The sequence below is a fragment of the Atractosteus spatula genome, chromosome 10, assembly GCF_055471065.1.
Source record: "Atractosteus spatula isolate fAtrSpa1 chromosome 10, fAtrSpa1.hap1, whole genome shotgun sequence".
Taxonomy (NCBI): domain Eukaryota; kingdom Metazoa; phylum Chordata; class Actinopteri; order Semionotiformes; family Lepisosteidae; genus Atractosteus; species Atractosteus spatula.
Genome location: NC_142715.1, coordinates 27598197 through 27621134, shown reverse-complemented (window position 1 = coordinate 27621134; position 22938 = coordinate 27598197). Strand labels below are relative to the sequence as shown.

The 22938-nt window shown below is 47.8% G+C and overlaps 8 non-coding genes across 8 annotated transcripts; 2 read left to right on the top strand and 6 right to left on the bottom strand.

The window, feature by feature from the left end:
• Nucleotides 1-199: 199 nt before the first annotated feature.
• LOC148827218 (U5 spliceosomal RNA) lies at nucleotides 200-314 on the bottom strand. Its single transcript, XR_016093184.1, has one exon. It is a non-coding gene; the product is annotated as a U5 spliceosomal RNA (small nuclear RNA).
• A 7415-nt stretch (nucleotides 315-7729) lies between these two features.
• Nucleotides 7730-7846, bottom strand: LOC148827217 (U5 spliceosomal RNA). Its single transcript, XR_016093248.1, has one exon. It is a non-coding gene; the product is annotated as a U5 spliceosomal RNA (small nuclear RNA).
• Nucleotides 7847-8238: 392 nt separating this feature from the next.
• On the bottom strand, nucleotides 8239-8353 carry LOC148827216 (U5 spliceosomal RNA). The gene has a single exon (XR_016093174.1). It is a non-coding gene; the product is annotated as a U5 spliceosomal RNA (small nuclear RNA).
• Nucleotides 8354-8745: 392 nt separating this feature from the next.
• LOC148827215 (U5 spliceosomal RNA) lies at nucleotides 8746-8860 on the bottom strand. Its single transcript, XR_016093132.1, has one exon. It is a non-coding gene; the product is annotated as a U5 spliceosomal RNA (small nuclear RNA).
• Nucleotides 8861-9252: 392 nt separating this feature from the next.
• On the bottom strand, nucleotides 9253-9367 carry LOC148827214 (U5 spliceosomal RNA). Its single transcript, XR_016093173.1, has one exon. It is a non-coding gene; the product is annotated as a U5 spliceosomal RNA (small nuclear RNA).
• Nucleotides 9368-9779: 412 nt separating this feature from the next.
• LOC148827213 (U5 spliceosomal RNA) lies at nucleotides 9780-9893 on the bottom strand. Its single transcript, XR_016093244.1, has one exon. It is a non-coding gene; the product is annotated as a U5 spliceosomal RNA (small nuclear RNA).
• Nucleotides 9894-17411: 7518 nt separating this feature from the next.
• On the top strand, nucleotides 17412-17492 carry trnal-uag (transfer RNA leucine (anticodon UAG)). Its single transcript has one exon. It is a non-coding gene; the product is annotated as a tRNA-Leu (tRNA).
• A 3043-nt stretch (nucleotides 17493-20535) lies between these two features.
• On the top strand, nucleotides 20536-20608 carry trnak-uuu (transfer RNA lysine (anticodon UUU)). Its single transcript has one exon. It is a non-coding gene; the product is annotated as a tRNA-Lys (tRNA).
• Nucleotides 20609-22938: the final 2330 nt, after the last annotated feature.

The window sequence follows — 22938 nt, the reverse complement described above, 5'->3', positions numbered from 1 at the left end:
GGAAACAACGCACTCTGGGAAGCCGCTATGCAAATCGAGTTCCCAAGATCCCCGGCGGCCGGACACATCCCGCCCGCCAGTGAAAAGAGTGGGAATCAGAAGGCCGGAGATCCAGGACTCACGGGACAGATGGCCACAACCGCAGTAACAAGAGCGATTGCGAGCGATTGTTTTCTCTCTTTGACCAGCCCAGCCGCGCCCCACCCGATGGCAGGGAAGTACAAAAATTGCATGGAACTCATTCATGCTCCTCTCCACGGAAATCTTTAGTAAAAGGCGAAAGATTTGTACGAGATGAAGAGAAACCAGAGTGCGTGGCCGCCCAGCTGCAGGAGCCCAGGCCGCCTCCAAAGCCTCTGCCCTACCGGTCGTGGTTGGTAATGCACTTGGCCTCACAAACGAGCCGGTGTGGCCCGTTCAGCTCCGGGCTCATCGCCTGCGGCTCTCGGCTTGCGGCCGTGCCCAATCCGTGCTGCGGCGACGCGATGACTCGGAAAACAACCGGCCACACTGTACCGGAAACGACGCACTCTGGGAAGCCGCTATGCAAATCAAGTTCTCAAGATCCCCCCCCCGCCAGTGAAAGGAGTGGGAATCAGAAGGCCGGAGATCCAGGACTCACGGGACAGATGGCCACAACCGCAGTAACAAGAGCGATTGCGAGCGATTGTTTTCTCTCTTTGACCAGCCCAGCCGCGCCCCACCCGAAGGCAGGGAAGCACAAAAATTGCATGGAACTCATTCATGCTCCTCTCCACGGAAATCTTTAGTAAAAGTTTTTTTTTTGTTTTTTTTTTAGCAAGATTTTTAAGAACTTTATTTTCTTTTCACAAAAAAGTACAGGACATCACAATTTAGAAAGCTTTACATTAATATACATACTTAAAACAGTATATATGATCACATCTCATTACATTTTGACACGGTACCAGTTACATAGCAATAATTTCTTTTTTTCTGGTGCAAATCACATTCTTTACTTAAACATGATAATGTTTTTCACAGTTTCTTGAGATATTGACCTATGCTCTCTATTTCCCACAGATTTTCTGCTTTCTCCCTCCCTTCTCTCCACAGATCTCTGAGGTAATAGTTCTCTCGGGTGATGAACAGGGCCAGGCTACATGCTGCCTTGACTGGGACCTCGATGCCTTTGAACAGCCCCATGTTCCTCACTCTCCACAGGGCGTCTTTCCCACTGTTCACCACGGCCCAGATCCTGTCAAACACGTCAGGAGGAAGTTTGACAGGAGAGATGCCGTATATGACGAAAGCAGCGGTCAGGGTAAATTGGGGCGAGAGAGCTTGCAACCAAACTTCAAACTGTGCCCAGAAGGCCTTAGCAAAAAAGCAGGACCACAGGAGATGGGTCACCATCTCCTCCTCGCCGCAGCCCACCCTAACGCAGCGAGGGCTGGGGGTGAGGCCCCTACGGTACAAGAAAGTTCGTACCGGTAAGCACTGGTGGACGACACTCCAGGCTAAATCTCTGTGAATGTTGCACAGAAACTTAGAGGATGTGTGTTTCCACACTTTCCTTGCTTGGGCTGATGTTAAAATGCCCACAGGGGTCTGCCTATTGTTCTGGGGTGCAACGAAATCTTCCAATTTTGGACGCTGACATCTCGGAGGGGAATATGGCCAATTGGGTGAGATCTTAGAAAACTTTTAACTGTCCCATAAATTGCAGGGCATGTGTCAGAGAGTGGGACATCCAGCTTGGGTCTGACACCCCACACTCTGAACACCTCCCTACCTATCCAGAGCCTGGAAAAATAAGTCCAGGTACGCGCTGCAGGTGCTGTTGCAAAGCCTCTCAGCACAGAGGCCAGGAAAATGCACAGCAGCTTCGTAGCAATATCTGGGACAGACTTCCCCCCTGAGGGTAGCGGCCTGTACATTATTTCCCTTCTGAGTCTTTCCTGCTTCCCACCCCATAGAAATTGAAACATCAATCTCCTCAGCACCGCCGCAACACGGTGTGGGATTGGGAAGGTAGAAGCCAGAAAATTCAAGACAGGCAAGAGCTCAGCTTTGATGACCAGCACCTTCCCTGTCATGGTGAGGTCTCGGTCCTTCCATTGCATCAGTTTTTTGTTTAAGATTGGCAATTTGTTCTGCCAATTTACTGTTCCCATCTCTTCTCCAAAATACACCCCCAGGACCTTAATTCTCTTCTCTTGCAGCCTGAGATCATGTCCTTCTTTTGGCTCCCTCCAGTTCTGATAAAAAATCTCACTCTTAGATTTGTTAATTTTTGCAGAGGAAGCCAAAGAGAAACGATCACAGCACTGCAGAGCTCTGCTAATTGAGACATTGTCAGAGAGGAGCAGGGTGACGTCATCCATGTATAGAGATGTCTTTACCTCTCCTCCCCCACTTCCAGGCACTGGTATCCCATTAATGGCCTGATCCTGGTGCAAGGCACAGGCTAAGGGCTCCATAGCCAAAACGAATAACAAGGGGGATAATGGGCAGCCCTGCCTCACCCCTGAACAGACTTCAAAGGGGCGTGATCTATTGCCATTAACCATTACTCTGCTGTTGCTACCTGTGTACAGCAGGTTAATCCACTTTCTCATGATGGGGCCAAACTTCATGTGCTCAAGTACCGATGTTAAGTACTGCCGGTTTAGGCGGTCAAAGGCCTTTTCTAGGTCTACACCTAAAATGCACAGAGGGAGGGAGCGATCCTCCGAGTACAGACAGACATCCCTCAACAAGGCCAGGTTGTCGCTCATCAGGCGTCCTGCTATCCCACAAGTCTGTTCTTTCCCTACCAGTGAGGCCACTACATTTTGTAGGCGCAGGAAAAGGGCTTTGGACAGGATCTTAGTGTCCACGCCTAACAGGCTGAGGGGTCTCCAGTTCTTTATGTCATTCTTTGCTCCTTTCTTAAACAAGAGAGAGATAGTGCCTTCTCTTAAGGAGTCAGGCAGCAATTCTGTCTTATAGCTTTCCTCGAATAGGAGCAGTAGCGGATCCTGAAGCAGATCCCAAAAGGTGCAATAAAATTCTTTAGGGAGCCCGTCAGCACCCGGAGTTTTCTCCTTCTGTAAGCTCTCCATAGCCTGTCTCAGCTCTTCTACTTTCAAATCCCTCTCTAGTACTTCCCTATCTTCTTCACTCAAAACGTTTTCTAGCTTTGAGGTGAAAAAATGAATTTCTTCATCCTTTACCTCTGTAGAGCTGTACAGTCTTGAGTAGAAGGCCTCGGTGCAGGAGAGGATAGCACTCGGCTCTGTTCTCTCTCGTCCCTCCTCATCAACTACACTTTCCATGACAGACTTGGAGCCTACCACTTTCCTGAAAAAGAAGCGAGTACACTTCTCATTTTCTTCTAATAACTGCACTCTGCTTCTTAACAGCACTCCTCGACTACTTTCTTCGGCTATGCTCCGGATGTCCTTTTTTAAAAGGGTGATATCCTCGAGCACATCGAAGCCACTGTGCAGCATCGTGTAGAGACGCTGCAGCTGCCTCTGTTTCCTGGCTAGCACTCCTCTCCGTCTGGCAGCAGCCTTCCTTCCCTCAGCCATGAAAAAGGCCTTTGTCCTCACCTTCACCTCCTCCCACCACTCTCCTACTGACCCGTACAGACACTGCAAGGACAGCCACTGTGATAGTTTCTCCTTGTAGCGGGATACTACCCCCTCGTTCTCTAGCAGCTTTGTGTTGAGTTTCCAGAGGCCTGGGCCAAAGACAGTCCCGCCCTGGAGTTCCACTCTACACCCTAAAGCCTGATGATCTGAGAAGAAGACAGGCTGAAGAGTGACCCCAACAACTTTCACTCTCGCTGAGACAAAGCAATAGTCAATTCTGGAGCTGCTATTCCTCCCTGACCATGTATATCCTGCTGTTGTGGGATATATACATCTATATGTGTCTGAGAGTTTAAAGTCTTGAACTAAGTTTTGCAGGGCCAGTGAGCTGGAATCCAATTTTATCGGAGAGCTAGACTGCCTGTCTGTGTGCTCTAAGATACAATTAAAATCCCCTCCCACTATCACGTCTGTGCTACATAACAATAGGGGGGAGAGTGCCTTGAGTAGCTCCACCCTTCCTCCCACGTCAGTAGGACAATACACATTGATTAGCCGCAGGTTAACGGTCCCCCATTCCACATCCACACACAGCAACCTGCCATCAGTGACCCTCTGAATACTTTTCAATTTGAAAGCAAATCCTTTGAAAAGAATGGCCACGCCAGAGGCTCTGTTGTTATTGTCCCCTGACCAAACAGAAGGCCCTTTATCCCACCTATCTTCAAAGCTTTTATACCTCTCTTGATAGGCTAAAGCACACTCCTGCAACATCAACACATCTCCCTCTCTCTGCTGGAGGTAATCAAAGACAGACTGACATTTAACTCTGTCATTGATACCTCTGGTGTTAAGATAAATTATGTTTAGAGCCATATTACATAAGAAAGTGGAACCAGTCTTTACAAAACACATTTCTCTTCTGTCTCACCTGTTACCTTCTTCTTTTTCTTTTTCTTCTTACCAATTTCCTGCCAGCCATCCTCTGAATGAGCCTTCATCAGGGTGGCAGCAGTAAAAGCGTTCACGGAGTCCATTTCAAGGAAGGGGGTAGAGGGAGGGGTGGAGGGGTTCCAGCTGTCCCCATCGCCATGCTCTCCTTCCTCCTCGCTCGGGGAGAAAACAGAGTCATTTTTCCTTTTCCTCACGTCCAGCTCCTGGGAGCACTGAGGGGAAAGGGGTGCAGCCGATGCACCAGTCTCCTCTTCCCCCTCACCCACCAGCTGCTGCAGATCCTCCGTGATGGACTGGATGGAGGAGAGGAGGGCATCTGTAGCACTTGCAGAGTCTGGGAAAAGCAGCTCCACTGAATCCTGGGTATCCTCGCTGGACCCGCTCCACCGGGGGGCCCCACACTGGCCCTCGTTCTGAGGAGCAGGAGTGGGGGAGGGGTCCTCGCTGTTCTCGGGGGTTTTCAAACCCTCGTGCTTGTCTGGTGCAGTCTGCGGTTGTGGGGGCGTAGTGGATCTCTCTTCCACCGGCCCCGGAGCCACAGCAGGACTGATCCTGGCTGGAGGCTGAGAGTCTTTGTCCAACAAGGGTTCTTTGTTTGACTTGTTGTTTGCTTTGGCTTTTCGGGCCGGTTTGGCTGAAACAAGCACTGCCTCATCCTTTCTCATTTTGAGTTTATTGGCGTAGGCGTGAGGGCAGTTCTTAAAAACGTGTCCTTCCGAGCCACATAAATTGCACTTTGGCAGCATTGAACAGTCAGAGGCTAAAATGTCCCTGTTTGCCACAGGTCTTGCAGCATTTCACAGTGCAGGACGATGCCAGGTGTCCCACAGCACCACAGCGCCGACACACCTTTGGTTGTCCCACATAAAAAACATAGCCATTGCAGGCGCCCAGCCGGATTGTAGAGGGCAGGTGCCTTAAGCCTCCATTTACATTGTCCGGTAGCAAGCGAACCTCGAATTTCCTTGCTCCTGTTTTTATACCGTCAACATCTCTAACCTCAGTTCCATGGTGGACGGTGCAGTACTGGTTAAGCCAGGTGTGAATGTCCTCCGTCTTTGCCAGTTCCGAGAACATAACAACATGCACGGTTTTCCTCTCTCTCTGTGTCAAAGGCTGCAAGTTGATCTTCTCAAGAGCAGGAACTTTCCCTCTTTTTGCCTCAAACACATCCACACATTGTTCAAACAGAGGATAGGTAGCAAATACAACCTCAAACGCTTTCTGACCTGGGAGAGCGAAGATGAAATCCAAGTGCCGAGGTTCAAAGCCAAGTTCCTTCTGCAACACTTTTCTGCTGAACTGCATACGATCCATGAAGAGGTCATCCAAAAGCTCAAAACGCACAGCATTCTTGCGGGATCCAAAAGTTGACATTTTGTAAACTGCAAAACAAACACTGCTTCCACAAAACAAGAAAACAATCCAACAACTCCACCTACAGGCTGATCAAGGTATCTCCCCTGCCAGGTAAGTATGAGCTGTACAAGCCCCTGCAAGCGGTGCGCACCCACAGCACAAAGCGCGCAGCCTAGGCCAGCTCCTCGCCCCGCACACCACCGCCTCCTGCTGGGCCCACTCTTTCGCACACTCACACGCCACACTAACACTCAAAAGGGTGGGCAAAACGAGAAAACGAGCGCGCCGTTTCCTACACATCTGCAGTCGCCAATGCGCATTCGCAGCATGTCCCGGGACGCAATTCGGCCTCATTTGCATAACACCAGACCGGCAGATCGCTACGCAAGCTCGCGTCGTGCGCCTGCCACACACCGAACAAACACCGGAGCCTTTTCAGCAATTTCCAAAAAACGGGCCTGCTCGCCTGCCCACAAGGTTTGTCTCTTACCCGCTCTCCAGAGCCTGCTGCCTTCTGTGCTGTTCTCTCGGCACCGCTGCAGCGCACACAACTCCTGCAGCGCGGGGAGAAAGTTTCCACGCTCCGCCGCAGGGAAGGCTCGCTCCGTGCGCAAACGTCCTTTCAATGCCAGTTCAACAAGTGCTCCGCATTAGCAGCGTCGGGGCTCCGGCGTGTCGCACCTCACCTCACCTCGCACAGCCCCCTCCTTGAATGTCTGGCGCTGGGCATGCCCCGCTCTCCTCCACCTTATCTTATCACGTGTGACCACCGACAATGGCCACAATGCCGGGGAATGGCACCTGTAAAGTGTTAATTGGGGCACAGGAACAGCCCGTCTCGTCTCGGGGGCCGGCTTCAAAGACAATACAACAAATACAGCGGGGCGGGGGAAGTAGACGACACGACACATGCAGGTACATTCAGCTCCGGCGGGAACGAGTCATTTGTCGGCCTTTTCAAGTGCTGGGAGCCGAGTAATCCTTTGCTTGTATCGTTTCTCCCCGGTGACTAGATCTCACCCTGCGACTCTCGACTGGGCTCACCCACGGCAGCCCAGCAGGTGTGAGCCTAGCCGGCACCCGGATGGGAGATTCCCCCCGGAAAAGCTCAGGTTGCTGCTGCTCCTGCAAGACGTGTGACTGGGACCAGTAGGGAGCGCTCACCCTGCAGTCTGTGTGGCTTTCTTATGCCCCAGCATCCTGATGGCGACACTCTGCTGCACAAACAGGCGCCGTCCTTCGGGGGAGGCGTAAAACCGAGGTCCCGACCCTCCTTGGCCATTAAGAAATCCCAGGGCGTCTCTCAATATGAGACGACGCGGTTGTCACTCTGGTGTTAGTGTTCCCCTTTACCAATCAGTCGGGGTCTCCTCCTAATCCCCGTCTCATATGTAACAATCAATGACGAGGCCCCCCTGTCCCGCGATATTGTACTTGTCTCCTGGCCGCTGGCTGGCGCCGTGAGACTTAGCACTCGCGCATGAGATCGGGGGCAGAGAGCGAACGCGGTCTCCCGCCCCCCACAAAGTGTGCGCTCCAGGTTCCCTCTCAGGGCTCTGCAACACAGCGGAAAGGCAGCGAGAAGGAGCCTCTTGCTCTGACGCCGCAAGGCCACAAGAGGGCGGAGGCACCGCGCAATGACTCGGAAAACAACCGGCCATTAATCTTTAGTAAAAGGCGAAAGATTTGTACGAGATAAAAAGAAACCAGAGTACGTGGCCGCCCAGCTGCAGGAGCCCAGGCCGCCTCCAAAGCCTCTGCCCTACCGGTCGTGGTTGGCAATGCACCTGGCCTCACAAACGAGCCGGTGTGGCCCATTCAGCTCCGGGCTCATCGCCTACGGCTTGTTTTCTCTCTTTGACCAACCCAGCTGCGCCCCACCCGAAAGCAGGGAAGCACAAAAATTGCATGGAGGTCTTTCATGCTCCTCTCCACGGAAATCTTTAGTAAAAGGCGAAAGATTTGCACGAGATGAAGAGAAACCAGAGTGCGTGGCCACTCAGCTGCAGGAGCCCAGGCCGCATCCAAAGCCTCTGCCCTACCCGTCGTGGTTGGCAATGCACCTGGCCTCACAAACGAGCCGGTGTGGCCCGTTCAGCTCCGGGCTCATCGCCTGCGGCTCTCGGCTTCCGGGCGTGCCCAATCCGTGCTGCGGCGACGCGATGACTCGGAAAACAACCGGCCACACTGTACCGGAAACGACGCACTCTGGGAAGCCGCTATGCAAATCGAGTTCCCAAGATCCCCGGCGGCAGGACACATCCCGCCCGCCAGTGAAAAGAGTAGGAATCAGAAGGCCGGAGATCCAGGACTCACGGGACAGATGGACACAACCGCAGTAACAAGAGCGATTGTTTTCTCTCTTTGACCAGCCCAGCTGCGCCCCACCCAAAGGCAGGGTAGCATAAAAATTGCATGGAACTCATTCATGCTCCTCTCCACGGAAATCTTTAGTAAAAGGCGAAAGATTTGTACGAGATGAAGAGAAACCAGAGTGCGTGGCCACCCAGCTGCAGGAGCCCAGGCCGCCTCCAAAGCCTCTGCCCTACCGGTCGTGGTTGGCAATGCACCTGGCCTCACAAACGAGCCGGTGTGGCCCGTTCAGCTCCGGGCTCATCGCCTGCGGCTCTCGGCTTGCGGGCGTGCCCAATCTGTGCTGCGGCGACGCGATGACTCGGAAAACAACCGGCCACACTGTACCGGAAACGACGCACTCTGGGAAGCCGCTATGCAAATCGAGTTCCCAAGATCCCCGGCGGCCGGACACATCCCGCCCGCCAGTGAAAAGAGTAGGAATCAGAAGGCCGGAGATCCAGGACTCACGGGACAGATGGACACAACCGCAGTAACAAGAGCGATTGTTTTCTCTCTTTGACCAGCCCAGCTGCGCCCCACCCAAAGGCAGGGTAGCATAAAAATTGCATGGAACTCATTCATGCTCCTCTCCACGGAAATCTTTAGTAAAAGGCGAAAGATTTGTACGAAATGAAGAGAAACCAGAGTGCGTGGCCACCCAGCTGCAGGAGCCCAGGCCGCCTCCAAAGCCTCTGCCCTACCGGTCGTGGTTGGCAATGCACCTGGCCTCACAAACGAGCCGGTGTGGCCCGTTCAGCTCCGGGCTCATCGCCTGCGGCTCTCGGCTTCCGGGCGTGCCCAATCCGTGCTGCGGCGACGCGATGACTCGGAAAACAACCGGCCACACTGTACCGGAAACGACGCACTCTGGGAAGCCGCTATGCAAGTCGAGTTCCCAAGATCCCCGGCGGCCGGACACATCCCGCCCGCCAGTGAAAAGAGTAGGAATCAGAAGGCCGGAGATCCAGGACTCACGGGACAGATGGCCACAACCGCAGTAACAAGAGCGATTATTTTCTCTCTTTGACCAGCCCAGCTGCGCCCCACCCAAAGGCAGGGTAGCATAAAAATTGCATGGAACTCATTCATGCTCCTCTCCACGGAAATCTTTAGTAAAAGGCGAAAGATTTGTACGAGATGAAGAGAAACCAGAGTGCGTGGCCACCCAGCTGCAGGAGCCCAGGCCGCCTCCAAAGCCTCTGCCCTACCGGTCGTGGTTGGCAATGCACCTGGCCTCACAAACGAGCCGGTGTGGCCCGTTCAGCTCCGGGCTCATCGCCTGCGGCTCTCGGCTTGCGGGCGTGCCCAATCCGTGCTGCGGCGACGCGATGACTCGGAAAACAACCGGCCACCCTGTACGGAAACGACGCACTCTGGGAAGCCGCTATGCAAATCAAGTTCCAAAGATCCCCGGCGGCCAGACACATCCCGCCCGCCAGTGAAAAGAGCGGGAATCAGAAGGCCAGAGATCCAGGACTCACGGGACAGATGGCCACAACCGCAGTAACAAGAGCGATTGCAAGCGATTGCCAGCGATTGTTTTCTCTCTTTGACCAGCCCAGCTGCGCCCCACCCGAAGGCAGGGAAGCACAAGAATTGCATGGAACTCATTCATGCTCCTCTCCACGGAAATCTTTAGTAAAAGGCGAAAGATTTGTACAAGAGGAAGAGAAACCAGAGTGCGTGGCCACCCAGCTGCAGGAGCCCAGGCCGCCTCCAAAGCCTCTGCCCTACCGGTCGTGGTTGGCAATGCACCTGACCTCACAAACGAGCCGGTGTGGCCCGTTCAGCTCCGGGCTCATCGCCTGCGGCTCTCGGCTCGCGGGCGTGCCCAATCCGTGCTGCGGCGACGCGATGACTCGGAAAACAACCGGCCACACTGTACGGAAACGACGCACTCTGGGAAGCCGCTATGCAAATCGAGTTCCCAAGATCCCCGGCGGCCGGACACATCCCGCCCGCCAGTGAAAAGAGTTGGAATCAGAAGGAATCAGAAGATCCAGGACTCACAGGACAGATGGCCACAACCGCAGTAACAAGAGTGATTGCCAGCGATTGTTTTCTTTCTTTGACCAGCCCAGCTGTGCCCCACCCGAAGGCAGGGAAGCACAAAAATTGCATGGAACTCATTCATGCTCCTCTCCACGGAAATCTTTAGTAAAAGGCGATTTTTAAGAACTTTATTTTCTTTTCACAAAAAAGTACAGGACATCACAATTTAGAAAGCTTTACATTAATATACATACTTAAAACAGTATATATGATCACATCTCATTACATTTTGACATGGTACCAGTTACATAGCAACAATTTCTTTTTTTCTGGTGCAAATCACATTCTTTACTTAAACATGATAATGTTTTTCACAGTTTCTTGAGATATTGACCTATGCTCTCTATTTCCCACAGATTTTCTGCTTCCTCCCTCCCTTCTCTCCACAGATCTCTGAGGTAATAGTTCTCTCAGGTGATGAACAGGGCCAGGCTCCCTGCTGCCTTGACTGGGACCTCGATGCCTTTGAACAGCCCCATGTTCCTCACTCTCCACAGGGCGTCTTTCCCACTGTTCACCACGGCCCAGATCCTGTCAAACACGTCAGGAGGAAGTTTGACAGGAGAGATGCCGTATATGACGAAAGCAGCGGTCAGGGTAAATTGGGGCGAGAGAGCTTGCAACCAATCTTCAAACTGTGCCCAGAAGGCCTTAGCAAAAAAGCAGGACCACAGGAGATGGGTCACAGTCTCCTCCTCGCCGCAGCCCACCCTAACGCAGCGAGGGCTGGGGGTGAGGCCCCTACGGTACAAGAAAGTTCGTACCGGTAAGCACTGGTGGATGACACTCCAGGCTAAATCTCTGTGAATGTTGCACAGAAACTTAGAGGATGTGTGTTTCCACACTTTCCTTGCTTGGGCTGATGTTAAAATGCCCACAGGGGTCTGCCTATTGTTCTGGGGTGCAACGAAATCTTCCAATTTTGGACGCTGACATCTCGGAGGGGAATATGGCCAATTGGGTGAGATCTTAGAAAACTTTTAACTGTCCCATAGATTGCAGGGCATGTGTCAGAGAGTGGGACATCCAGCTTGGGTCTGACACCCCTCACTCTGAACACCTCCCTACCTATCCAGAGCCTGGAAAAATAAGTCCAGGTACGCGCTGCAGGTGCTGTTGCAAAGCCTCTCAGCACAGAGGCCAGGAAAATGCACAGCAGCTTCGTAGCAATATCTGGGACAGACTTCCTCCCTGAGGGTAGTGGCCTGTACATTATTTCCCTTCTGAGTCTTTCCTGCTTCCCACCCCATAGAAATTGAAACATCAATCTCCTCAGCACCGCCGCAACACGGTGTGGGATTGGGAAGGTAGAAGCCAGAAAATGCAAGACAGGCAAGAGCTCAGCTTTGATGACCAGCACCTTCCCTGTCATGGTGAGGTCTCGGTCCTTCCATTGCATCAGTTTTTTGTTTAAGATTGGCAATTTGTTCTGCCAATTTACTGTTCCCATCTCTTCTCCAAAATACACCCCCAGGACCTTAATTCTCTTCTCTTGCAGCCTGAGATCATGTCCTTCTTTTGGCTCCCTCCAGTTCTGATAAAAAATCTCACTCTTAGATTTGTTAATTTTTGCAGAGGAAGCCAAAGAGAAACTATCACAGCACTGCAGAGCTCTACTAATTGAGGCATTGTCAGAGAGGAGCAGGGTGACGTCATCCATGTATAGAGATGTCTTTACCTCTCCTCCCCCACTTCCAGGCACTGGTATCCCATTAATGGCCTGATCCTGGCGCAAGGCACAGGCTAAGGGCTCCATAGCCAAAACGAATATCAAGGGGGATAATGGGCAGCCCTGCCTCACCCCTGAACAGACTTCAAAGGGGCGTGATCTATTGCCATTAACCATTACTCTGCTGTTGCTACCTGTGTACAGCAGGTTAATCCACTTTCTCATGATGGGGCCAAACTTCATGTGCTCAAGTATCGATGTTAAGTACTGCCGGTTTAGGCGGTCAAAGGCCTTTTCTAGGTCTACACCTAAAATGCACAGAGGGAGGGAGCGATCCTCCGAGTACAGACAGACATCCCTCAACAAGGCCAGGTTGTCGCTCATCAGGCGTCCTGCTATCCCACAAGTCTGTTCTTTCCCTACCAGTGAGGCCACTACATTTTGTAGGTGCAGGAAAAGGGCTTTGGACAGGATCTTAGTGTCCACGCCTAACAGGCTGAGGGGTCTCCAGTTCTTTATGTCATTCTTTGCTCCTTTCTTAAACAAGAGAGAGATAGTGCCTTCTCTTAAGGAGTCAGGCAGCAATTCTGTCTTATAGCTTTCCTCGACTAGGAGCAGTAGCGGATCCTGAAGCAGATCCCAAAAGGTGCAATAAAATTCTTTAGGGAGCCCGTCAACACCCGGAGTTTTCCCCTTCTGTAAGCTCTCCATAGCCTGTCTCAGCTCTTCTACTGTCAAATCCCTCTCAAGTACTTCCCTATCTTCTTCACTCAAAACGTTTTCTAGCTTTGAGGTGAAAAAAAGAATTTCTTCATCCTTTACCTCTGTAGAGCTGTACAGTCTTGAGTAGAAGGCCTCGGTGCAGGAGAGGATAGCACTCGGCTCTGTTCTCTCTCGTCCCTCCTCATCAACTACACTTTCCATGACAGACTTGGAGCCTACCACTTTCCTGAAAAAGAAGCGAGTACACTTCTCATTTTCTTCTAAGAACTGCACTCTGCTTCTTAACAGCACTCCTCGACTACTTTCTTCAGCTATGCTCCAGATGTCCTTTTTTAAAAGGGTGATATCCTCGAGCACATCGAAGCCACTTTGCAGCATCGTGTAGAGACGCTGCAGCTGCCTCTGTTTCCTGGCTAGCACTCCTCTCCGTCTGGCAGCAGCCTTCCTCCCCTCAGCAATGAAAAAGGTCTTTGTCCTCACCTTCACCTCCTCCCACCACTTTCCTACTGACCCGTACAGACACTGCAAGGACAGCCACTGTGATAGTTTCTCCTTGTAGCGGGATACTACCCCCTCGTTCTCTAGCAGCTTTGTGTTGAGTTTCCAGAGGCCTGGGCCAAAGACAGTCCCGCCCTGGAGTTCCACTCTACACCCTAAAGCCTGATGATCTGAGAAGAAGACAGGCTGAAGAGTGACCCCAACAACTTTCACTCTCGCTGAGACAAAGCAATAGTCAATTCTGGAGCTGCTATTCCTCCCTGACCATGTATATCCTGCTGTTGTGGGATATATACATCTATATGTGTCTGAGAGTTTAAAGTCTTGAACTAAGTTTTGCAGGGCCAGTGAGCTGGAATCCAATGTTATCGGCCTTTTGGCTAAGATCAAGTGCAAGTGGCATGCCTGCAGTTCCTGTCTTTCCAAAGTTCTAGAAGGTGATCGAAGATCCTGAAGAGTGCTTGAGCTGGTATCGCACTAGGTTGAGCCTAGGGGGTTAAGGCCAAGTAGCAGCTGAGCTGGGTGGGATCCGGCAGCAACGTTCTCTCTCTCTGCTCTATCCTCTGCCCTCACCCTTTCTCTTGCTCCGCCTCCTTGGCCTCTTGGCTGGGAGTAGGTACTCGTGGCCTGCCCGTGGTGCTTACTTTCTTCCTCGAGACTCGGAAGCACTATCCGCTCCCTCTCTCTCTCTCCTCCTGCGCCTGCACCTAGCTGGGCTTTGCACACAAGGACAAAAGCCAGGGCTCCCTCGCTGCTCCTTTAGCAGCTAAACCCTCCTCTCCACAGGACCTTGCTCTCTCTCTTTCTCTCCTTTTTTCTTTTTTCTCCTTTCCAGATGGCAGTCAAGAAGACACTGATCCGGTTCCACTGGACCAAGAAAACAGAGACGATGCCAACTGCGAAATCCTTTTTCATTACCTTCCTGAGAGGGATCCTGCAGTTGGTGGCCGGAGATCTCTACTGCCTGCAAGACAACAAGGCAGAGAGATACATGGAGGCCTACATGGCCACGGACGCCTCATATGAAAAGACAACGAAAATGATCAGAGAAAAAGGTAAGCACCCCGGTTTCTCTGATTTCAGGCCTGAGCCTATGAGGAAGACAAACCAGAGGACCATTACAGTCCTCACATACAACCCCTACGTACCAATGGAACTGGTAACAGCGTACCTAGGGAGGTATGTAACTGTGGTGGGCAAACCGACGGAGATCAGGGACAGTTGCGGCGTCTGGTACGGCAAACGCCAGTACCGAGTCCTCCTGAAAGAGGACCCAGAGGGCGTCGACGGTTTCCAGCACCCCCCGGCCCGCTTCAACATCGGAGCCGACAGGGGGTACCTTTACTACCCCAGGATGCCACAAGGAGAACACGTGTGACATCGTCAGATGTCACAACTGTAACAAAGAGGGGCACCTGGCGAAAACCTGCCGGGCAGCCAAAAAGTGCAACGGATGCGGCGCCGAGGGACACCTCCTTCACCAATGCAAGGTAAGCAAACCTTCGTTTGCGCAGGTGGTGGAAGCCGGCCGGCAGAAACCGGTCTCAAGACAAAGGGAGAGAGGTGAGAACAAAGAACCCGCACCTCCCCCGCAGAGAACCGAAACTGCCGAAGCCACACCCCCAGCCGCACCAGTGCCACTAGATGGCTGCCAGGACGACGGACAAAATGGCTGACCGGAGAAAGGGCCCTAATAACTCCCAGCAAGAAGGGAAAGAGAAAGCGGGAGAAAAGATGCAGGGCGGATCCACCTTCGGAAGGACAAAAGAAAAGAGTGGTAAGGGAGAACCATTTCCTCGTCCTAGAGACGTTATTATATAATCATTATTGCTTACACTTATATAGCGCTGTTCTGGATACTCCACTCAATGCGCTTTACAGGTAATGGGGACTCCCCTCCACCACCACCATTCTCCTGAATGATCACAGAGAGTCAGGACCTTGGTTTTACGTCTCAGCCGAAGGACGACACCTGTTTACAGTTTAGTGTCCCTGTCATTGTACTGGGGTATTAGGACCCGCATGGACCGCAGGGTGTGCGCCCAGTGACAAAAACCAGGCGTGTGTCGGGCTCGGCTGCGAGCAGGACAATGACGTCACGGGGACAAAGTAGAGGAAATCAAAACGGTTCTATAAAAGACCTGTGTCAGCTGTTGGTTTGCACTCTGGACTCTAAATCCTCCGATCTGATTTTAAATCTCTCTAATACCTGAGCTGCGGCTTCTTCAGAGTATTTATTCGTATACTTATTATGTGTAAGTGTATAGATGAAACCTTTCATATATTGTTCAGTTTAAATCAAAATGCTTTACTAATACAAGAGAGAAGTATAGTATGAAGGATGTGACAAATGTATGATTTCTTGGAACAAAACGGTTTTTATTTGCGTTCGAAACGAAGCGGAATTTTAGCGCAAACCAAACCCTTTGTCTTTTTTAGAGTGATTTTTAAACAGACAAAAATGTAGAAAACGTGTTTTTTTAGCCCTACAATAGCAGGGTCAGTGACGTAATGAATAACGCGTCAGGCCTCGCGTCAGAAGATTATAGGTACGACTGCAGTCTGGCTCATTGTGTTTATACCACTTACATTCTTTTATATAAATGAACTGCACCTGAAAGCTATAGAAAACACTTTGGGTAAGTTGTCTGCAGCCTCATGCGAATTTCGACAACTTACCCAAAACACTGTACTGTCTGGAGATCAGCTCCAGCTCTGAACTCAATTGCAATGAAAAACCATGCGTAACAAAACTGGAGAACAGCTGAACTTGTGCTCAGTTCGGTGATGAGGGTTCAGAACTGTCGTTGTTGTAATTAGCACGAACTGCACAGGCTCTGAATCAGACCATGTCAATTAGTCTGATCAGTGTAGGACACGTTAATGTAGAATTATTAATAGGTTTATTAGTTAGTTAGTTCAGGTTTACCCACCTGAACTAATGTAGAATTATTACTTGGTCTGTCTCTTGTTTGTATATAAATGAATGTCTCTGACAACTTAATGTTAGTTTTTAATTTAGTTTTACGATGTAGGTCAGGCGTTGACATATGCAAGAGTATACGAAATGTCTCACTCCTGATTCAACTCATGTTCTATAGGCGATTCCTCCTGTTTCTCGTACAACCATATCAGAACAGAAGCCCGTGTCACCCAGCTGTGATTCAAGATCGACTCGCATCTTTATCCCTTTTTTGTTCGTGATCATTATTTTCTTTAGTTATGATCAATATTGAACTTTTTTGAAATGAAATTACAATAATCAAACATGCAGGCAGATTTTTTAAAAGTATTCGGATTTGACAGGGTGCCCCTTTGGAACAGTCGTCAGAAAATGTGAGAAAATGAAAGTTATGTAAGCTCTCACACAAAGCATTGAAGATTGGAATCTGAGTGTTAAAAAGCTACCCGTCTCTCAATGATAGGCAGGGATACACACCATGACTCGAATAGACTCAGCGAACTTTAACACCTATGATATTATGAGTGCTTTGCACGTGTCGAATTTCAAGAAGGAACTACTACAACAGTTGTGGACATAATTCATTACCACCGGCAAAGTCCAATGCCGGCAACTTCTGAGAAAATAATGTTCACTCATGGATTTTGGTCTTTGAACGGCTGGCGGGAAAATTCATTTATACTCCTGTTGCACCCTCAGCTGAAACATGTTAAAATAACAACGCAGATTTGTTGGAGAACCTGACAAGAATTATTGTGTTAGCACTGTATGTATTCTGGTATATTTACTTTAATTTTAATATAAATGTAAACATGCATGCTGTATAACCTATTGTAATTTTAAAATATGTTAGCTGAGGATGCGAGGGGGGCTATTATACCTTGTGAAACACGCAAGGAACTGTAAAAAAGGCTGGTATTTGAAAAAAATTGGCGATCACAAGAAAACCACAATTTATGTGGTATTATCATCAATATCCTTCAAAATCTATGTTCAAATGAAGGATTTAAAGAAACTATGAAAAAAGCAACAGTAATAACAGAGGATTTTGATTTTTGCTCTTCAAGTCAGTAGATCGATGTAGAGTTGCGCCCCTACAAACAGCACAAAGGATGAGACCCACCTCTTTCATTATTGCTGTTTGTGCCGTTGAAAGTAGCATTTGTGCTATTGAAAGCATCTCGGAAGATGAAGGTGCAGTCACTTCCACGTCATGATATCATTAGATCTGACGACAAGAGCTGAAGCCCCCGGCATTTTCCAAGCCAGCAATGTGAGGAAGATGGATATGGAGGAAGGTAGCGTGGCCGAGCAGTCTAAGGTGCTGGATTTAGGCTCCAGTCTCCAGGGGGCGTGGGTTCGAATCCCACCGCTGCCAAATGTTAGTGTTTTAAGACCTGCAATACGATCAGTAAAAGCACTTTTTGTTAGGCTGCAGGAGGTGTTTAGAGATAGACTTTCTAAAAGACAGGCTTAACATCAAGGCAGAAAAAATATTTTGTTTTCTCAACAGAAATTCTCTTTGGCACGTTCAGCTTTATGTAGGGAACAACATCTGCCGAGATCACTTTTGAGGCAGTGCACATGATAGTGTGCCGGCAAGTACATTTAATATTGGCTGTGGTGGTGAGCTGCTTTTGTCTGTGAAACTTTTCATTCTTCACGCCGAATCGTTGGCAGGGGTAATAGCTTATCTTTGAACATAGCGCTCCATCAGAAATACTTTGTTCGTGCTCAAAAGAGATCAGAGGATTAACTTCATGAATTCACATAGCATACCTTACAGGAAAAAATTAAAAGGGGAATTGATTGTGCTTCCTGATGTTGTTCCTGTGGTTTCTTTGGATACAGAGGTGAATATTCTTTGACGTTCTGCTAGAGTATCCACTGGGTGGGCTTTATCAATCAGCTCGGATAGGTCATCAGTGCTCCGTCTCCGGAAAATAATCAGCACTGTCGTTTTTTCCTGTGCTGTCTTTTAAAACATATAAGATCACGAGTTTACAGATTTCTCCAAATAACAACTATACATTTTAACCCAGCAGTTAGCATTCCTTCAATCCAATAGTTTTACTCCTGGTAAAAAGCAGCGAAATATATAGAGAGATGATATTCAAATATTTCAACATTCTTATTGGATTACCTGTATGGATATATCGCTCAGAATTCCTTATATGATTTTGAGTTCAGTTTTGCTTTACTACTTTCAGAGTCTTTTATTGACCTTGCTGAAGCAGAGAAGTGACATAATCACAAATGCGACCTACCTGTGCTGCTGTTTTTGGTTAATAATGATTAAAAAAAACAGCTCTTGCATTAAGAGCAAGAGCAACCAACACGCTCGCTGGTTGTGTTTGGTATTTTCCGGGGTGCTCTTCCTCAGCTGCAAAGTTATTTGGCGAGCAAAGACCTCTGAGAAGGAGTCTGAATCCGTCAACAACACAGGAATTCTAAGATCGCACTGCCGTCTTGTGTACAGAGATCTGCTTTTTCCTTGTAGAGTTTTTTGGTATTTAAGAACACGTATCCTACCTTGAATGCTAGTTTCAAAAGATATGTTACCGGATCACAGACTTTCTTGAAAAGATTTGGGGATGTACTTACCGGGATTCAAACCCGACTCAATTATTTAGAAGGCACCTATACCACCAATGTACTTCTGAGAAACACCGGCACATTTCCGCAATCCTCCCTCTCACCTACAAAGTTATGAAGAGACAGACGTCCAATGAAAACTAATTTGATTCACTCAAGGCTCCGCTCTTTTATTGTGATGTCATTTTAATTAATGTTAGCTGTGATAAGGTGTTGTTTCTGTCTCTTAAAGTTTAAGTCTGCTCCTTTCTTCCTGGTTTAGAAATAACATGTTTCATGATTGTTTACAAACACCACTATCAAATATTTGTCCAGCTCTAACGCCTGTGTGCGTTGACAAGGCATCTCCAAAGGACATATTAAATAACATGATCCTTCCTGTTACCATTCCTGTGGTTGGAGCGTTGTTTCGCCCTTTTTCGTTCTTCTACAATGTTTGCAGACAGGACTTTATCACTCGAGTTGTACAAAACAAGTCGGTCCATGAAAATCATCTGTACTGCTGTTGTTCTATGCGTAGTTTAATCAAGGTAGTCGAGTGAGGAGGTAAAAAAGCACTCCCCGTCGATAAATCAATCATCGTCGCCCGTGTGACTGGATATAAAAATAATGGATTCATTTTAACCAATCTCTGGAAGCTTCGATGCGGTTATTTTTCCTTCCTTATTTCTTCATTCCTATGAATTTACTCTGTAGTAGAGGAAACATAAAAGTGGGAAACTGCAGGCATCCTTCGTTAGTGGTGGATTGTGTTCAGAGAGCATCAGCACATCTCAGTTCCGTTAATAAGTCTGTTGGGGATATACCTCAGTGGTAGAGCGCATGCTTCGCATGTATGAGGTCCCGGCATCTCCAGGTGCTTTATATTTCTGTGCTCACATTGCAATCTTCTGTTGAATGTGAACTCTTTGCTCATGTTCATAGAGAGCCAAGTTCACACAATTAAACTCAGGCACACTCGAAGTGCTACGGTGTTGCTCTGCTGTTTTAAATGTACCTCTAAAGCATTTAGTTCTGTTAACTACCAAATGATTTGAACTAATTTTATGTCATATTCAGGGAATCCAGAGGTCTTCAGACGTGTCGTGGCTGTTGAAGAAGACACCTTTTGAATCTCACCCGGGATTTCTTGAGAAATCATTCAGTGAGCGAGTCCTCCCTCTGGACTCCACACTGAGCTGAAAACTGCACGAATTCCATTGTACAACCGAGAAAAAAACTGATGGACCAAACAACGACATTTGATGATTACAAGAAATTCAAGAAACACAACAGTCCGAACACAGGTTTGAATCCCGAACGCTTAATTTAAAAGACAAAGCGAAGGATACGACCTGTAAACTCTCTTTGTGTCTTACAGTTTATGATATAAAAAATCTTACTTTCAGAATAATTTCTTGCTGCTGATAGACTATTTATTGAATTTTAACAAAATGTTTTTTAATTTTTAACAAAAAAGTGTGCACACTTATAGAACCAAGGAATTGAAAGTTTTTAATTGTTGTTCCAAAAAATGTTCCATTTGTTTTCATTCTTGATGTTGTTGATTAAAAGATCTTATTAAATGCGAAAAAATCTGAATGTGAAAAAAGGTCAAAATGCTATTGAAAAAATCAGTAATGTGAGGAAAGATGAATTGTGGGAGCCCCTTACCTCCCCATGTCATGCTGTATTTCTCACTCATTCTACTGGGAGTGGTGCCGTAGCTTCTGGATAAAGTCTGTCAGTAGACATTCCAGACGGGTCAGGTACTTTATGACTGCGCTTCGGCACAAGAAGAGACATGTGACTTGTGAGGATCACGACAGTGTCAGTCACCATCCAGAGCCCGGATAGCTCAGTCGGTCGAGCATCAGACTTTTAATCTGAGGGTCCAGGGTTCAAGTCCCTGTTCGGGCGTTTGTGTTTTCCTTAAGTGTATTGTGAATTTAATTATAAATCGTATTTTATCTTCCACTCTTCTAGCTGTACTGTCGATATTTTAAAAGTTAATCACTTGTATTTTCTTTAGTGTTTCCTTTCACAAACTGAAAATGTTCAAGACTATTTTGTCACCACACTCCATGTAGATAATCACAGGAAAAGAAAAGGAAACGCAGTGAGGAGCTCACACAGTGAGTACTCTTGAATACAACAAGAGGAAAGGCACACTGTACATCTGCGGAACATCACGTCCGAGTTTAAAGTGACGGCTTCTATTTCCACTGATGAATGAGACAGATTCATGAGGAGATCCTACGCACAACTAAGCGAACACATCGCTATTTCGGTCTGATGTAGAGGCTCCATATGTGTCAGCAGTACTATAAATGTAAGTCTTATACACTTTCAGGGGCTGCATCTGTAGCGCTTCATCTAAGAAGACTGTTTTACTTTACCACACGGTTACATTCACCCACCCAATTTATTCTCAGAATACCCAATGGCTCAATAACCCTGTTTTCCCCTGGGAACCACCAGTGTACAGTCCCATTCCATTCAAAAATATAACAAATATATTAAATTAATATATTCAATGAACAAATATATTCAATGAACTGTGTAACACAAAACTGAAACTGTTTTTTGGGATGGCTGAGTGGTTAAGGTGTTGGACTTAAGCCCAATAAGCAAATGTCTATGCGGGTTCAATCCCTGCTCCTGTAACTTGTTTTTGAAGTGACAGAACACTTTGAAGATTTACACTCTATTAAAATATGTATTTACTAAATTTCAGTTCTCTTCACTCCCTGGGATAACTGAACTCTCACTATCACATACTTAAGGCTTTACATGCATTAGCTGTGATACAGCTCCTAATAAAGACAGAATGAAACTGTATCAATAATAAATGACATGTTTTAAACAAACGTGTATTGATAAACTTCATTAATAATAAAAGTGGTGTGACGGGAAAGCAAATTAAATATTACAATGATATTCCAAGCAACTGATGTGTGCCGGAACCAAATGTCATCCACTGTGGGCTTTGTAAATTGTTATAAAAATTGTAAGTGAAGTTGAGATAATTAACAATTTGTTGAATCCTGCAGTTACAGATTAAAATGTGAGAAGATTTTCTCTGGGTTTATCTCTGTCCTAGTGCCTGATGTGAATATGCTGAACGCAGTGTCTTTGATTTATGTACTCAAACAACCAAAGAATCCCATTCTTGTCATCCTATGGTTTGTCAAACGTGATTTTTTCAAAGTGGGTGCGATTTCGTTTAGTCTTTCGCTCTTGTACTAGAGCAGTAATGTTTCTAGACATGCATGAGCATGGTATAGCAGGCTGACAGCAGGAACACGTGGCCCACAAGCAGTGACAGTATCAGAGGTGTCTGCAGTATGTTGGTTTGTGAGCAGCGATAAAATAAAATGCAGAGGAAGCAGGTGTGCCTGCATTAATAAAGCTCCATCGATCGGAAAAAGTAACAGAAGAACCAACCTAAATCCAACAGAAAGTTTCTGCAGCTGAAATCACAGGCAAAACTGCCGCAGGCTTGAATTCACAACCTCAGCATGACTTCACTATGTACTGCTATATAAGTACGATGCACTGACCAACTGTGCCACTGGAGCTGCACAATGGGTTTGTTACATGTCTTAGATGTATTTATTGGAAGGTTGCAGAAATCATAAATCACTGATTTCATTATCTGCATGTTTAATATCCAGGAGAGAGAACTCCTTCAGGTTCTACAGCTCATAAGTGCACTTTAAGAAGTCTGCTTTTGTGAGATGGATCTCCGAGGTGCAGCTTTTTTCTTATTACTAAAGATACCTCTACATTGTAAACTATTTGAAGACCTAGAAAAAGGAACATGGCGTTAGTTGAAATAAGCACTGAATGGGTTAAAACCCACGCTCTTTGAATTGCTAAAGCGATGCCTTGAGGAGAATAAATCAACATACTGTATTCACATAGGTCACTCGGCCACGGACAAGAACGATCAGCTACCACCACTATTATTATCATTATTATTATTATTCAACCATTTGGGGAACAATACAGTTGAACAATCCCACTGTTCTTATGGCAAGAAAAATAACATGAGACCACTGTAAGAGGACGAGTGTTGTAATTGTTTGAACAATTGATTTCTATTTTTACCTCTTATGGGCGACCCTGTGGTATTTCTCTTCATTGTTGTGCACGGGCTAGTTCTGCAGCGATATTTGTCGCAGAAATTTCTGCGCAGCTCCGTATTAAATCTGTTTTCAACTGCAATGGACAGAAGACGACTCCAG